Source organism: Equus quagga, chromosome 5 (assembly GCF_021613505.1).
Source record: "Equus quagga isolate Etosha38 chromosome 5, UCLA_HA_Equagga_1.0, whole genome shotgun sequence".
Taxonomy (NCBI): domain Eukaryota; kingdom Metazoa; phylum Chordata; class Mammalia; order Perissodactyla; family Equidae; genus Equus; species Equus quagga.
Window position 1 is genome coordinate 44,613,822 of NC_060271.1, and position 15,513 is coordinate 44,629,334.

The 15,513-nt window shown below is 58.2% G+C and overlaps 2 protein-coding genes across 3 annotated transcripts in view; one reads left to right on the forward strand and one right to left on the reverse strand.

Moving 5' to 3' along the window:
• KCNAB2 (potassium voltage-gated channel subfamily A regulatory beta subunit 2) overlaps nucleotides 1-13,241 on the reverse strand; it is an 88,829-nt gene extending 75,588 nt beyond the window's left edge. The window contains exon 1 of the mRNA XM_046663471.1: nucleotides 13,124-13,241. The gene's annotated coding sequence lies outside the window, so the exon portion shown is untranslated. The remainder of the gene's footprint in view (nucleotides 1-13,123) is intronic.
• A 219-nt stretch (nucleotides 13,242-13,460) lies between these two features.
• Nucleotides 13,461-15,513, forward strand: part of NPHP4 (nephrocystin 4) — a 128,541-nt gene continuing 126,488 nt past the window's right edge. For both annotated transcript variants that reach the window (XM_046662412.1, XM_046662413.1), the window contains exons 1-2: nucleotides 13,461-13,660; nucleotides 14,704-14,771. The gene's annotated coding sequence lies outside the window, so the exon portion shown is untranslated. The remainder of the gene's footprint in view (nucleotides 13,661-14,703; nucleotides 14,772-15,513) is intronic.

The window sequence follows — 15,513 nt, forward strand, 5'->3', positions numbered from 1 at the left end:
TCTTGTGCCACCAAGCAGTCCCTGGACACTTGGCCCTCCTCCAGGTGTGGTTGGGGTCTCTACCTCTCTGGAGCCCTGACTGAACCCACACCCTGCGGGGGACTCCCCACACAGTGACTTGGGGATCAGTGGGTGCTCCCATCTCGCCCACTCATATGAGTTTCTGTGGCAACAATGGAGGGACTGGTCATGGGCTGTGGGGACGGGAGCCACCTATTTCTGGCCATCCCCCTGCAGGGACACTCTGGCCATCATGTAAAGCCAGGCCCCCTCCCCTGTGCTCAGTACAGTGCCTGGCACAGCATAAGGCTGGCCGTCCATGGCTGATCCCCAGAACTCCACACTGATTTTACACCTGGTGGGTGCTGGATCCCTGGAGAGATGCTCTTATCCTTGGACTTTAGGCGGATCTCAATAGTGACCCTTGGAAGAAGTTGCGGGGACAGACCCTGGTTCCATCTGCAGAGGGGAACTGGGAGTCTGAGAAGAAGGATGCTTGCTAGGCAGCAGGTCTGATGGATTTGCCCCTTGGACCCGAAGACTCCCCTATTTTCCAGAGCAAAGCCCTTGAGATACCCATCCGTGGGGCCCCCTAAAGTCTGCAGCACAAATCCATCCCCCAGGGGAAGCACAGGCTGGCATCCTGAAGAAGGGGTTCACCTGAATGCCTCCCATCTGCCCTCAGGGGGATGTGCTGCCCTGTCTCACCTGCTTGCCTTGTCGCCCTCAGGTGAGCTCCAGTAAAAGGCGGACTCAGGCGTCCAGCAGCCTCCCCAGGCTGCTGAGCCCACCACCGAGCCAGAAGGGGGGCTCTGCCTTCCAAGTACGTGGCAGGTATAGCCAGGGGAGACCCCACACTCCATCCCACTCCTTATCATGGGATGGGCACAAAACCCAGCTCCAGGTGTGACCTCTGGCTTTCTGGCGAGGTGATCCAACCCAGTGCAGCTCCATGTCACGTCTGGCGCTCCACCCTCCTGCATGCTCACCCCGCGGCCAGGAACACCTGATGTGCAATCCCGCCGATGGGAAGAGAATCAGCAGACTAGAAAGCAAGGCATGGAAGCTTTGGGAGGAGGCCCTGGGGTTGAGGGTGGGAATCAGTGGCAGAAACCCACCATAGTGGGTTGAATTGTCTCGCCCCTAAAAGATGCTTCAAAGTCCTAATCCCGGGGACCTGTGAACACGCCCTTATGTGGCAAATGGGTCTCTGCAGGTGTAATTAAAGTAAGGATCCTGCGGTGAGGACATCCCAGATTAGGGTGGGCCCTCAATCCAATGACAGGTGCCCTTAGAAGAAGAGGAGGACACACACAGACACAGAAAAGGTGAGCTGACGACGGAGGCAGAGAGAGGAGGTATGCGACTACAAGCCAAGGAGCACCAAGGACTGCCAGCAGCCACCAGGAGCTGGAGAGAGGCCTGGAACAGATGCCCCCTCGGAGCCTCCAAAGGGAACCTACCCTGTGGACACCCTGATTTCGGATTTCTAGCCTCCAGACCCGTGAGGACAAATACAGCTATTCTGAGGCTATTTGTGCTAATTTGTTTCTGCAGCCTTAGGAAACTAACATACCCACCTAACATTTCAAACCCTCTAACCTTAGCAGGTTGTGTGGGAAGCACAGAAATGGCCTTCTCTTTGCTGGGGGCCTGGACCCCTGCCGCCCCAGGCCTGGCTCAGTTCCTCACCTCGGGAGGGAGGGGGAGTTTGCAGGAAATTTCTGCAGCTCTCCCCGCAGAGCATCTGTGCACAGGCTCCTGGGCTCTCCCTGCTCTCCAGGGGACTGTAAGAATAAATAACAAATGGTTTCAAAGAGGATTACGGTCCTCGCACCACGTGAGGGAGGCATGAAAGATTAATATCTTGCCTGTGCAGCACTACACCAGCAATTTGAAAGCCGGCTTTACTCCACCTAACTCATGAAAGGCTCTGCCAAATTAAAAGATATGCACAAGAAAGCCATCAGGCCCCGTGCCCTTGCAACCGTATAAATAACAGAAAAAATACTCATTGCTGGTAAGGTTGAGATGAAGCTACTTTGTTGAGATGTTGCTGCTTCTGGGGCACGAGGTACGATCTTCTGGGAAGGTACCTGGGCAAGACAGGTCCATAGCCTCGGATCCAGAAATCCTGCTTATATAAATGTATCCTAACCATCCAAGAGAGGAAACAAACGCAGATGCACAATAAGACTACAGTCTTATTGGGAAGAGTGAAAAGACGCTAAATCCCTAAGGAAATAATATTTGATGGGAAAGCAATAGGATAGGCTGTGGTCACTCATGGTGACTGTCCCTCTAGGAAAGTGCTTGTGCTGTAATGTCGAGTAGGGACAGCAGAGAGCACTCATGACTCTGCTGGCAGAGGGGGAAGTGTATAGGCGAGTGGGGAGGGGTCCCTCCTCCTGACCACACTGCCCCTGCCGCAGTCTCAGTGACCTCCTGGCGAGGAGGGCCTGTGTCGTGAGGCAGGGAAAGAGAGGCTCCAGGGGCAGCATGAGGAATCCCACAGGAGGCTCTGTCAGCTTCACTTGCAGCAAAGGGAGCTGGAGCAGGGAAGCCAGCTGGGAGCCGGGATGCGCCTTCAAGGGGTTCCCCTTACTAGGCATCGTGGTGGCCCTGGCCCAGGAGCAAGGCCAAGGGTGAGCATCCCCTGTTAATGAGGTGGTCCGGGGCGTAGGGTCATATCCTAGCTCTGTCCACTGGTAGCGGCATGACCCGAAGTAAGGCACAGCACCAGTTCTCACCCATGAAGCACAGATTATCATGGTACCTAGACGTGGGGTGGCTGGAGGATTAAGAGTAAATGCAAGCAAGGTTTCAGCAGGGCCTGACAAAGAGCAGATCTGCAACAAATGGCAGCTGCTGATACAAATAATGACAGTGACAGCAATCACCATCACAATCACCATCACCACCACCACCTCTATCATCACCACCATCATCACCATGGCCATCATCACCATCATCACCTTTACCACCATCGTCACTACTGTCATCATCCTCATCCTCACCATCACCATGATCATCATCTCCCAGCATCAAATGAAGCACCTGCTCCTTCCCGCAGCAGGACAAAGGCTTCAGCTGTCCAGCCTTCCCCTGGAGGCCCCCAGCTCTCCTGGAAATCTGCTCATGGGACCATGACCTTCTTTGCCTGCCACCTGGGACCACTCAATCTGGATGCCCTGGGACGGCTGCTGCAGTTAGAAGGAATTATCTCTGCATAATTAAGTGGCTCTGTTGTAAAAACACGAGCAGCATCCTGGCTGCTGGGCACTAGACGTGCAGTCTATTTGGGGAGGCTGAGGTGCTGTAGGACGGAGCCCATCCTTCCAGATGGCAGGCGGCTGGGAGCCTATGGCTATCAGCCTACGATGCCAGCCCCAGGACCACAGCTGCCCCGGCATGCAGGCTCGATGCACCTGGCTTTGACTCAGTGGCAGGCTATGTCCCCACCTGCTGCCCTTTCTGGCCAGGTGCCAGGTCACGGAGGCCAGGGCTGCTCTGCTTTCCCTGTTATTCAGGGTGTGGCAGGATTGTGGCCTGGGGGGGTAAGGCACTTTGGGGAGGTTGTGTCAGTGGGGTGGCCAGCCTGGGGGAGGTGAACTCAGGGAGCCCGTGACGGGGAAAGCCTTTGCCTGCCCCCGGTGAGCCCAGGCTTAGTCCCACAGTTTCAGCTTAAGGACCCAAAGCTCATGAGGAGGGGGGTGCAGGTCAGCTCCTCCAAATGGGGACTCTAGCGGTTCCCAGGGCTGATGAGTGGGACCTCAGGAGGGGAGGTGGGAGAGCAGCCCTGGCCGAGGGCAGCGCCAGGGCCAGTGGTATGACATCATTCTCTGAGTCAAGCTTCATAAGAAATTCTGGATTCATCAGGACTGTGGCATTTACCTCTCTCCATAGCGCTGAGCTCTGGACATCAATGCCCCGAGGAAGTTGGGGGTGAGGTCAGCCGTCGAACCCTTTAGTGGGCTGACCTCAAAGGACCACGGGCACTTTGGAGTCTGAAGTCAGCCTGGTCAGGTGAGTGCCCTGTGGCCCAAGGAGGGGTAATGCCTTTTGTTTTTCATGGGGGTCCTGCCCTGAGCACCAACAAAATTCACCAACAGCTATGGGGAAATGAGGGCTTCCCCAAAGGACAGAGTACATGTTGTCTGGCTTAGGAAGGGGGAGGCCTGGTTGGGGGACACGGGAGCACCCCCACAAGAGGGTGGATCCCTCCAACGATGGGTCTGATGCACAGAACAGTCCTACGGAGGATTTGGCACCAGGTCTGGTTTCTGCCCAGAGGGTTCTGTCCTCTGATCATCCTGAGTCAGGTGGCAGCCACCCAGTCTGGGGGCCAGGGTCCCATACCCCTTCCCAGCTCTGCAGAGGGCAGCTCCGATTTGGTGGAGGGCCCTACATGTGCCATTTCCTACCCAGCTCTGCCTTCTGGCAGAGTCCATCATTTCTGATGGTTGCTGAGAACATGTGCCAGCCTGATGGCTGAACTGGGGTACAGAAGTTATGGGACAGACATATCCCGTACTCACGAGACATAGGTTTAAGAGGGACCAGGTGCTCACACAGGCTGCTATGCAGGGACCCACACGGGTGCACCATGGGGCCCAGCCAGGCCCTTGGCACCCATACAGCCCAGCAGGTGGCTGGGCGCCTCCAGCAGTTCCCCATGGTTGCCATGGTTACCAGGCTGCAGGAGGGTGGGGAGAAACCCTCTCCTCCGCATTCCTCCCCATGGCACCCTGGTGGGCTTTGCCAGAACCTTCCAGCTCTGGGTGACTCAGGGAACCAGGGCCCAGCCGGGCACGTAGGCTCTATGTATGTGTGTATTTCGGGGATGGGGGTGATCATGGCAGCTGCAGCAGCTCAGGGCTCCCTGAGGGAACCATGGGATCGGGACAGGGCTGGGGGCCTTTTGGGACCTAGTCAGCTTCCTTCCCTCCATGCTGGATGGATGACCCAGCTCACTCCCACAGAGGAGGCAGGAGGCATCTTCGAAAGATGAGCAGCTCCCCAGACCCTTCCTTGCCTAGCCTAACGTCCCCCTCCTCGCAGACCCCCTAACATCCCATGCTGCCTCTGGACCTTTCATACGCAGCTCTCCCAGCCCAGGAGGTCACCCTATCCTTTCTCCCTCTGACACCCAATGCAGCCCCACCTGGTTTCAGGCCTGGCTCCAGCCTCGCCTCCTCCTCTCCTGACCATGTACGATGGACATTGCCCAGTTGTGCCCACTGGGCTTGCAGATACTTCCATTGTGGTCTGAGTGGCATCTCTGTGCGCTGGACCCTACATCTCCTCCCCCAGGCCCTGAGGTCAGCATCCTTGTCTGCATCCACTGCTTCTTGCGTCAGTGAAGGAATGAGTGACATCCGAGCATAGGCCTCACCTCCACAAAGCCAGGTCAGGAGCATGGTGTCCCCTGCATGCATACGCAGTCCCTTGACTTGCAACATTGGGCCCAGGATGGCCGACGTGTCTCACGTGACCAGGTCCTTTTTTAGGATGCTGGGTCCACGTTTCACAGGAGCAGCCGCCCCTCATGCCCTCAGGGGCCTTCCCCAAACCCGTCATTCAGGATCAAGAGAGAGCAGAGGGAGGCAGCATCCTTGGTGCCTCTGTAGTGTCCTGGCTGGGGCAGCCGGTGTCCCCAGACACCCTGGCTCCCTTTTCTAGGGGCAGGTGTCAACAGGGACGTGTACACTGCTCCTGGGAAGTCAAAGTGCACCTGTGTTCCTGTGAAAAGGTGGCGATTTTTCTTTGGGATTTGTAATTCCTGTTCTGGGCATTGTGTGTCCTTTGCAGGAGCAAAAGGACAGCGATGGCTCTGGGCCTCCCATCCCTGACACCTGAACACCTCCTGGCCTTTGTGACTAAAAATAGCTTCTCCTCATTGAGAGGGAAAGGCAATACCCCCAGGAGGGTGGTGGGGGGATTGGGGGTGAGGGAGGAGTGGTGAGGAAGCTGCTGGGACAGGGGAGGGAGATGCCACAGGATGAGTCCCCAGCGAGACAGGGCCGCTCCTCTGCAGAGCTCCTGCGTCCTCCACACCACACTGGACCACTGGCACCCCCACCCAAACCTCATTCCAAGGAGCTGGGACCCTCCCAACAACAGCACCTCACCACACATCAGGAAAAAAGCATGACTCGAGATTCAAAGCTGACGAAAGCATAGCAGGTCATTTGGGTAGAACGCGGGCTTCGTATATTCCAGAGAACTGAAGAAAGCCTGGTGAAGCCCTTCCCATGAGAGCTTCCGACCATCAAAGTGTGTTTCCTTGTGTGCCGCTTTAAGAAGCGGAAGCGGAAAGTTCACGGATAAACTGAGAGCTGGGAAGCATTTCTCTATGTGCAGCTCGGACCCGACCCGTGGCTGCGGAAGGCGGCGCCCGGAACCAGGACTGGTGCCTGCGGAAGGCTGCGCTTGGAACCGTGACCGGCCCACACTCTCTGCAGCTACACTACATGCAGAGCCACAGTGAAGCTGGAAGGGTGAACCCCGACCCTGCAGTTCACAGGTGTCCCCAGAAGCGCGCCCATTAGGGCAGGAAACAATCACAAACCAAGGAAATCGTCCACAAAAGGACAGACACAAGCGGATGCTGCCATGGACTCAGTTAACCAGAAAAGTGACTTTTCTTCCCTCCAACCTGCTGACCCCTCGAGCACACAGCTCCCCTCACCTCCATTCTCTCACCATCAGGTTTCTCCAGAGCCATTTAGACAGCAGAGTGCAGAGGGTAAGAGAGAGGGCTTTGGCACCAAACAGCCTGGGCTCAGGTCCCGGCTCCTCCTCGAACTCTGACCTGAGGACAGTCTCCTCGCCTTCCAGCGCCTGTTTCTGCACCAGTAAATGGGAACAATGGCAGCTACTTGCCGGTGGACAGGGAAGAGCTGACCTAGAACAGGGCCCGTGTACCTGTTACTGTGAGGGTGGCTCTGCTGCCCCGCCACTCCTGGAGCCCGGCTTTGCCTCCCCTCTCAGCAGAGACTGCCTCCCCATACAGAGGGGCCCCCCCTTATGCAGGCACTCCAGCCCTCATCCTCTATTTCCCTCTCCTCCTGGGCTCCAGGATGATCCAGGGTTTCCTCCTGTCTGCCTTGACTGTCATCTTCCCTCTGAAATCCTGCACTCGTGGCTGCTCCCCAGCTCTGTTTTCTGTCCCCTTCATTCTCGGTACTAGCTCCTCGGTGACCCTTGTCTGCTGTCAGGGCTGGTACTGGGGGTGGTTGGCAATCACCTCTCATTTAAACCCCAGGCCTACCCTCTCAATGCCTGTAGGCATGACTGGCCCAGGCATGGACTTCTGACCCAATGAGGCAGGCCTGGTGTGGTGCTTCCTGGCTCAGCCTGCATGGACCCGGCCACAAAGCCTGGCGTTCCTGGACTCTCTTCTTACCTCCCACAGCCTGTCGCCATCCAGCTCCCCAGCAGCTTTGCCTCAATGCCCTCCATTCTATTTGTTCTATTCACCGCTCAAGACACATTTATGGGGTCTCACTCTGCGAGATGCTGGGGCTACAGCAAACAACACAGACAACGGTTCCTGCTCTCAGGATGCGCACACTGTGTCCCCTGCTATCACCTGCCAGTCCTCGCCCCCTGCCATGGGCATGTTCCGCTTCCTCCATCTCTGCCCAGACACATCACTGCCCTGCTCCAAAGCCCCCAAGGGTCCAAAGTCTGGTCTCCCAGACACCTGTTCCTGTCCACCCTCAATGATTCCCATATTCACATCCCGCCTGTCCTCCCCCTGGGTCTCAGCCACTATGCAACCGGCCCAGCCCTCCCTCTGGGGTCTTGCCTGTGGAGGTCCCTCTCCCAGACGGTCCTTTCCCAGCTTTCCTATCACAACCCAGCCCTCTTTGAAGGTCTGGGTCAAATGCCTCCCCACCTCCCCCAATCTCTCCTCCATCAGCAGAGGCTTCTCTGAACGGTCCTGGTGTGTAGCTACTGCATCCCTTGGCTGGATCCTGGCCCTTAGATGTAGAGGTGGTGTCTTGCTCATTTTTGGCCCTTCAAAAGTCTCCTGCAAAGGCCTTCACCCATCATTGGTATTTATAGGCTTTAAACAGTATTTAAATTCTGATTTATTTTTTAATGCATGGATTCATCAGAATCTCCTTGTCCACAGGTTCAGTTATTTCTGACTCTCCTCTATCTAGAAGGGGTGGGAAGTGCACCTTTTCCAGAGAGGCCCTGCCACCACGGAGAGTTCAGGATGGCAAGACTCCCAGGCAGAATTCTAGATCCTTCTGTCCTGGGCTGCAGTTGACAGCTTGTGGACATCAGGGTCGCAGTTCTCTCTGAAAGATCATAAAGCCGCCGAGGGATGGAACGTAAAAACACGTCATGGCGAAGGGGGCTGAGTGTGCTCAGAGTGTGACTCTGCAGCCCCTCAGTGCCCACGGGCTGCTAGGCGGGTGGGCAGGTGTGCAGACGGGCACCTGGCAGGCTTGCCTGGCCCTGCAGGAGGCCTGGGGTAAGGGGGATAGGGCGAGGTGCATCCTTCCATTCACAGGAGGCTCCTCCCTGCAGACTGATGGCAATAGGCCCTCCCCCAGCCCCATCCTCCATGAAGCTGGGCTCTCCCAGGCTGTGCCCCAGGAGCAGGCAGCCCCTTCTGAGGAGCCTCGGCTGGGCTCATGAAATGACTCAGAAGGGGACCTGAGTCACTCTGCCTGAGCTTTCCTGGGGGCCACCTGGGCTCCAGTTAGGGCAATGGTTTGGGCTCAGTCTATGATTAGAAGTAGAAGAAGGAAGCTGACATCACTGAGTGCCTGCTGTGTGCCAGGGACCGTCCCCATGGTTCTCCCCACATCGCCTCATTTCACTAACCCAGAAAAAAGGAGACCCAAGAGTGGAGCCAAGTGGCTGAGAAGGTGCGAACGGGCCAGGACTGGTGACAGAGGGTCCTGTGGACAAGACTCGCCTGTCTATGGGACCCAAGAAGTTGCTCACTCACTGGGGAAACCAGCCCAATGAGGAACGGGATCTGGTGTGGAGATCTGAGAAGGAGAAACACACGCTGGGCTTTCAGCCGTTGAGTCGTTGAGTTGGATGACGGATCTCAACCGCTCAGCAGCCAGGGCTCAAGATCAAGATCAAGTTAGTGGGGAAAACCCCTAAAGGGGCTCAAGATCCAGATCAAGTTGGGGGGAAAAACCCCCACCAGGGCTCCAGATCATCGTGGGGAAAACCCTCTTAGCCGGGTCCGCAGTACAGTGTGAAGCTGAGGGAGCTGGACCTCACTCCCTCTCCGCTTTTTCCCTTTCCCAGTCCCATTTTATCCGCACCCTGCATGGCATCGAGAGTCAATTCTGCAAGCGCCTGTGCGCTGGAGTGAGAGAGAAGACGGCTGCCCCCAAGGAGGAAGCTCAAGGAAGGTGGGTGCCAGGGATGCAGGCAACACGGGCGTTCGAGGGGGATGGCTCTGGGAGGAGGGACACACAACCTTGCAGGCAGGCATGCGCCCACAGCCCAGGGGTTAACCAGCAGGGAGAGGCCTCTTGAGACCCCGTCCTGCAGGGCTATGGGTTAGAAAGCTGGGTGTGAGGGCACAAGACAGCCTTAGGCTGGGGGCTCATCCCACGGTATAGAGGGCAGGGAAGGCCAGCACTTGGCTGAGCCCCGTGGGATGCGGCAAGGGATAAGGCCTAGAGGGAGACGCTTGTCCTGCCAAGGCCAGGCCTAATGGAGAGCCTGGAGCCACACCCACAGTGACAGGATGACCATGTGGGTAACATTCCCACCCCACCCAGTGCCTGCTCTCTCCCGGGGAGGCCTTATTCCCTTTTCTCTTTCACACTGGCTGAGCCAAGAACCACATCCCCTCACAGAGTGCCCCCAAAGAAAGGGGGGCATGCAGCGGATGGAGGAATGAGCGTGCTGGGCTGCCCATTCATGAAAAAGGTGGGTTTCCATGTCCCCCGGGAGCTGGGATTGAACCTGGACCCCTCTGCGAGCCTAAGGAGATGCATCTGTGGGGCTGAGGCAGCTGCTGGAGCTCCGTGCGACAGGGAGCAGGCACCCGCCTCAGAGTCCTGGCGAAGCAGGAAAAGAATCAAGTTCTCCTCATGAGATGGGAGGCCGGGTCAGTCTTGCCACTGCTCTGTGCCTCAGTTTCCCCATCCAAACTAACCGGCCTACCTCCAAGGGTTATTTACAAGGACCCATGGCGCAGCCAGGTTGAAAGAGCAGTTCCAACGTGGGCAGAACTCTTCTTCCTTTTCATCTCACCCATTGGCCCAGCCCCTGGCCTCCCATCTAACTACTTGCCATCTCTTTGATGATACCTTTGAAACCACAGTGCCTTTGCTCTGGGGTCCTGCCAGGCTGGGCAGGATGGTATCACTGAGAATTCTCTGTGGTTGGTGGTGTCTCCGGCTCCCAACAGCCCCCAGTGACTGAGACACACCCCAGGGCCTGGTTTCCTCCATGCAAGTCACCAACACCTCCTGAGCGGCCTGCCCGAAGGGCGGCCAAAGCTGGTGGTCAGGCACATCCATGCAGTGTTGGCTTCCTCTAACTGGGAGTCCTGGGCGCAAGTTGGCAGGAAGTGAGGGGGTCTAAGCCGGCTGTGCCCCTGCCTCTGAGTGACCTTGGAGAAGTCTCTGCTTCTGGCTTCCATTCACTCCTCTGAGGGAGAAGGTGGCCAAGACCCTCTCAGCTCTAGTGAGCTTTGCCTCCATGAGGGGGGAACTCCTAGATGCTGAGAGAGGGGATGCAGAGAGGCCTGGGGTCTTGGGCCCTGGACACCTTCACAGACGGTCCCTCCCAAATGCTACCCACAGCTGCCACTGTGCTGCCCCATTATTCAGGGACTCCAGGAAACTGCTCTGGCTCTGGGACCTTTGGTGACGTGAAGGTCACTGAAAATTCAGTCAAGGACAAGATACATGCTGCTTCCAGCCGGAGTCCCTGGAAACGAAACATGTTCTCGGGGGTTTGAACAGTGGAGGAGGACTTTCTTCGCCACACGCTGTGCTGCCCAGTTGCCAGGGGCCCAGCACCAACAAACAGGAAAGTCTAGAGGTAGCCCTCCTTCCAGCCCCTGCCGGAAACTGCCAAATCAAAACTCTGTGCCACTCATTTCCTCCTGAATCATTTGGGGTTTAGAAGATCATTGAAAAAAAGAAAGGAAAGAAAGCAGCCCCACAGTGTGAAGCCTCCACAGCTGCCCCGCCCTCAGGGCTCGCTCCACCTCCTATTCCCAGTGCCCACGGCCCAGAACCCTCCCCAGGCAAGCAGTGGCATCCCGTCTTGGCACACCTGCTGTGTGCAATCGCTTTTGTGCCTACTTCTTCCCATCCAGGCTCCACATCCACACCCAAAAGGCTATGGAGCACATGACCCAGGTTTCACACTTTTCATGACCCTCCCTGCCCACCATGGCCTGGCTCAGTCCCTGGGCGTGCCCACAGAGTCTGTCGATGGGCAGAGCAGAGAGACACAAGGAACTGGAGCTCGGTTTTGTACAGGAAGCCTCCGGCAGGCTGCTTTAGAGACTGGAATACACTGCAGCCCGAACACAGTCTGTGCCATTGAGGTGGGGTGTGGACTTGGAGAGAGTTCCCGAGATGGGACCTGCGGAGCCAATGCCCTCTTGGGCCCCACACTGCGCGGGCACAGGGACAGGAGCCCAGGAGCCGCACACAAGCCTGGGGTCTGCAGGTGGATACGCTTGCCAAGCAAGAACCGGGAGGGCAGATGCGACTCTCCACACACAGGTCCCCAAACCCTGCAATGTGGGGCCTGAATGCAGCTTCCTTAGCAGAGCAGGAGCTTGCTCTTGGCATTGGAAGGGGGATGGTACTTTTGAGGGGGAGGAGAAATTGCAGAGAAAGAAGAAATCCTGAAACGACAGACAGTGGGACAGCTGTGGCCCGAACTTGGTGTTCTTGTTCCTCAGATGTGGATGTATTAATTTCCATAAATGCTAATAGCCCATTTCCCCAAGAGCTATTACTTATGTCATCTCCCTTTGGATGCAGTTCAATACAGGGCAGACAAATGAGAGGGAGGAAAAGACAGCCCCCACTGGTGGGTCCCTTGCTCCCCACTCCTGCCTCCACCAGGCAGCTCAGGTCTGTTTCCTAAGGTGATCTCGCAGGGTCGAGACCCCCTGCCTTCAGCCCCACAGCCAGGTCCCTATCACGCCAGGAAGCAAAGAAAGTTACAAACCCAAAAATGCTGAATCACAAAGTGAGGCTGAGCAGGAAAGTGGGGGTGGGGTGGGGAGGGAGATGGTGGCCAGGGAGGAAGGCAGGAAAGGGTGCTAAGGGGCTTCCCACCTGGAAACTCTAGGCAAAGCACAGCCCCCAGAAGAGACCCCAAGACAAATGCCAGGAGGAGCAGAGCCAGGGTGCGCCTGGATGGGAGAGCGGGAAGGTGGGCAGGTACACTGGCAGCTGCTACTGCAGCAGGGAGCGGTGCAGCTGCTGAGTCCTGCGGGAGCAGCAGCAGGTAGGGAGGTGGGGAGCGAGAGGCCGAACAAGGGGTAGGGGCAGGTAGGGGTGTAGGTAGCCAGAGGAACTGGTGCAGGAAGGGAGTGCCAAGGTCCTGGGGAGCAGGGCAAGGTGGAGAGAGTGCCCACGGGGAGAGATCGGAGGGACTAGGAGCAGAAGGAGTGGGAGGATAGGGACAGGGACCAAGAAGGAGAGGCAGGATGAGCCTGCAGGAGCAACAAAGAGGAAAGATGAGATGGGGAGGACTACCACCCGGAGCGCTCGAATGGGGCTGCTCAGAGGTAGAGAGAGGGGAAGCGGAGCGAGATAGGGACAGGGGAGGCGAGGATGAACCGGGAGGGGGCAGAGATCGGGAAGCGATGCACTGGGACCAGTGGAGGGATGAAGTTTGGGGCAGGGGTCGGGGATGAGAGCTGAAAGGTCGGGCGGGACGGCAGATAGGACGGGCTGGGGAGGGCGAGATGGGGGAAGGGAGACGATGCAGAAGGAGGTGAGCTTGCTGGAGAAGTGAGGACGGAGGCGGGCGCGGGGACGCGCTGGCGAAGAGGAGATGGAGAATCAGCGCGGGCCTCTCGGGTGCCCGCCGCCGCTCTCCCGGAGCACGGCCGCGGACAGTGCAGTCCGCGGGGGTCTCCCCCTGCACTCACCTGGGGGCTCCAGCTCCGGATCCGGTTCCTGCTCCGGATCTTCCTTCCCGCCCTGCCCCTGCGACTTTAGCGCCCCCGAATCCCGCACGCTCCGCCAGGTTCCGCCCGCAGCATCTTCACCTCGTGGGACGCCCGGGGCCACGCCTCCTCCAGCTTCTCATTGGCTGCTCTTCACGCCAGTCACATTCCCATTGGGTGACGGATCGCCGGCCATGCAAATCAGGACGGGCCCGCCGCCTCGCCGATTGGCTGGAGCTGCCGTAGCGGAGCTCTTGACTTGGGCTCTGATTGGTCCTGCGGCCCTGCCGACGGCGACGCGGGGCGGGTCCTCGGCCCGAGCGCGCGGCGCGCAGCCTTCCGAGGCTCCTCCTGCGGGTGGCAGAGGACTGGGCGTTCTGCGGCCGGTTCTCGGGTTGCAGGCCTGCGGCTCCGGGCGGCCGCGGCCCTTCTCCGGGGCTCTCGTTCCGTCGTGGGGGCACTTCCTCAGAAGCGTGGGCTTCGTCGCCCAGGCGCGGCCGCGGCGGGCCCGTCTCCTAGGTAACGGCGCCCGCGGTGGGCGAAACCATGGTGGCGGCGCCGCGGGGGAGGCTGGGACGCGGCCTAGAGAAGCTGGGGGCCGCGGAGCCGGCCGTGCAGTCGGTCCGCGGTGGGCGTGCTCCTTACTTCTCTCCTTGGGGACCCGGTGCCCGCGGGGCGCGGCGGCCGGGCGGGGCGCGGGGCTGGGCCCGCCTCAGTCTCACCCGCACCCCCGCCCTGACACTTGGTGCGGCCCGGTCCGCCGGGGTCTGTTGGGCGTCTGGGACTCCTGGGGGCCCAGCCTCCGCCCTCTGCCCCATGACCCAGCGCCCCTCTGCAGCCCCTTAGTTTAAGGACAGCTCGGTGCGGATGGCCTGGGCTTTGCTGGGACCCTGACGTTGGCTTTCCCTGACTCTGCGTCCCCGCCACACTTGCCGGGGACCTTTGCTGTCCCCAAGTGCCTGTTCCCGGGGCTGGGTGTCTGTCCCCTGCTGGATGCCTGTCCCCAGGTGGATGCCTGTCCTCGGGCTGAATCTGTCCCCTGCTGGGTGTCTGTCCCTGCCTGAGTGCGTGTCCCTGGGCTGGATGCCTGTCCTCATCTGTGTGTCTGTCCCCTGCTGGCCCATCCCAGCACTGCTGCCCAGTGGAAATTTTGAGACTCCCAGGCCCTTGCAGGAGGTTCTGCCCCGCTACCTGCCTCGGGCTGCCCCTGGAGCCGCTCCCGTCTTCACCTCTGCTGCCCCACCTCACCTGGGTCCTTCCTGAGGCCTGAGTGCTTGCTCTTCTGCCCGCTCCTTCAGACTCAGAGGCCCCACCTTTGCGCATCTCTTTGCTGCCTGTGGCTGTGTGTCGTTTTGGATGAAGTACACCGAGAAGTCCAGCCTCATGCTTGTGTGGTTGGAAAGGAGTATTTCAGATGACTGCAGATAGTGGGCCTGCTTCTAACCCAGATCTCCATCACAGGTCACTGCCCCCTCCACTCCTCTCCGTTGTTTTGTTTTCCTGGCTCACAACCATGGGTTTTTGTGTGCTAATTTGTATCCCCTCCTTCTACCTCCCTCCAGATACATTCCATGAGGGCAGGGAGCTTGTCTGCTGAGTGCAAGATGGTTTTTCCAGGGCCTGGCACCTGGTAGGTACTCACAATAGTCCTTGAATAAGGGAATTCCACTTACTCCCAAAACAGCTGCCCAAAGCTTTCGGGTCTCAGGCGTTCCACATCTTGTTCACTTCTGGGAGGGAAGCGTCCCTGTACCTGGCAGTCCTCGGGCCAGCCTCATTTGTGAGACGTCAGCCCAGCTCACCTCTTCAGCTCCCTGGTTCCCTCCTCTTCCCTGCTCCACCCTGTCTGCCCCCAGGAAGAGCCTGGATTCCGCCTCTCGCCTCTGTGCTGCTCACCCTTGCCCTTTTGCCTTTCTCTTTTTTTGTGCCACTGACAAGAATTTATTCTTGCAGTAAATAAGACTACAGCACTCTGAATTGGGTATTTAGAGCTTCAGTTCCATCCAAGATTTATACTAATAAAGCTGGATTCTTAGATTCTTGGAAGATGGGGCATTTGGCAGTCTTCCCCACCGCACGTGCTGGCACAGAGCAGGTGCTTGGTGCATCTTCGTTGAACAGGTCTGCAGCAGCACACACCTCAAGGAAGCTTCACCGCCCCTTCGTTTTGTGGATGGGAAACGGACGCAGGGAGGGCAAGAGATTTTCCACAAGTCAGAGAGGAGAGCGAGGATTAGCCTGGGGCCTTGGCCAGGGCTCTCACTGTACATTCTGGGGCCTCTTCTCCCTCTGCTTCTCCTGGCCTCGGTGCGACACAGGGGCAGGTGTGGTTGTAATGGCTTTGAGGGTAGTCACAACTGGCTGTGTGACTT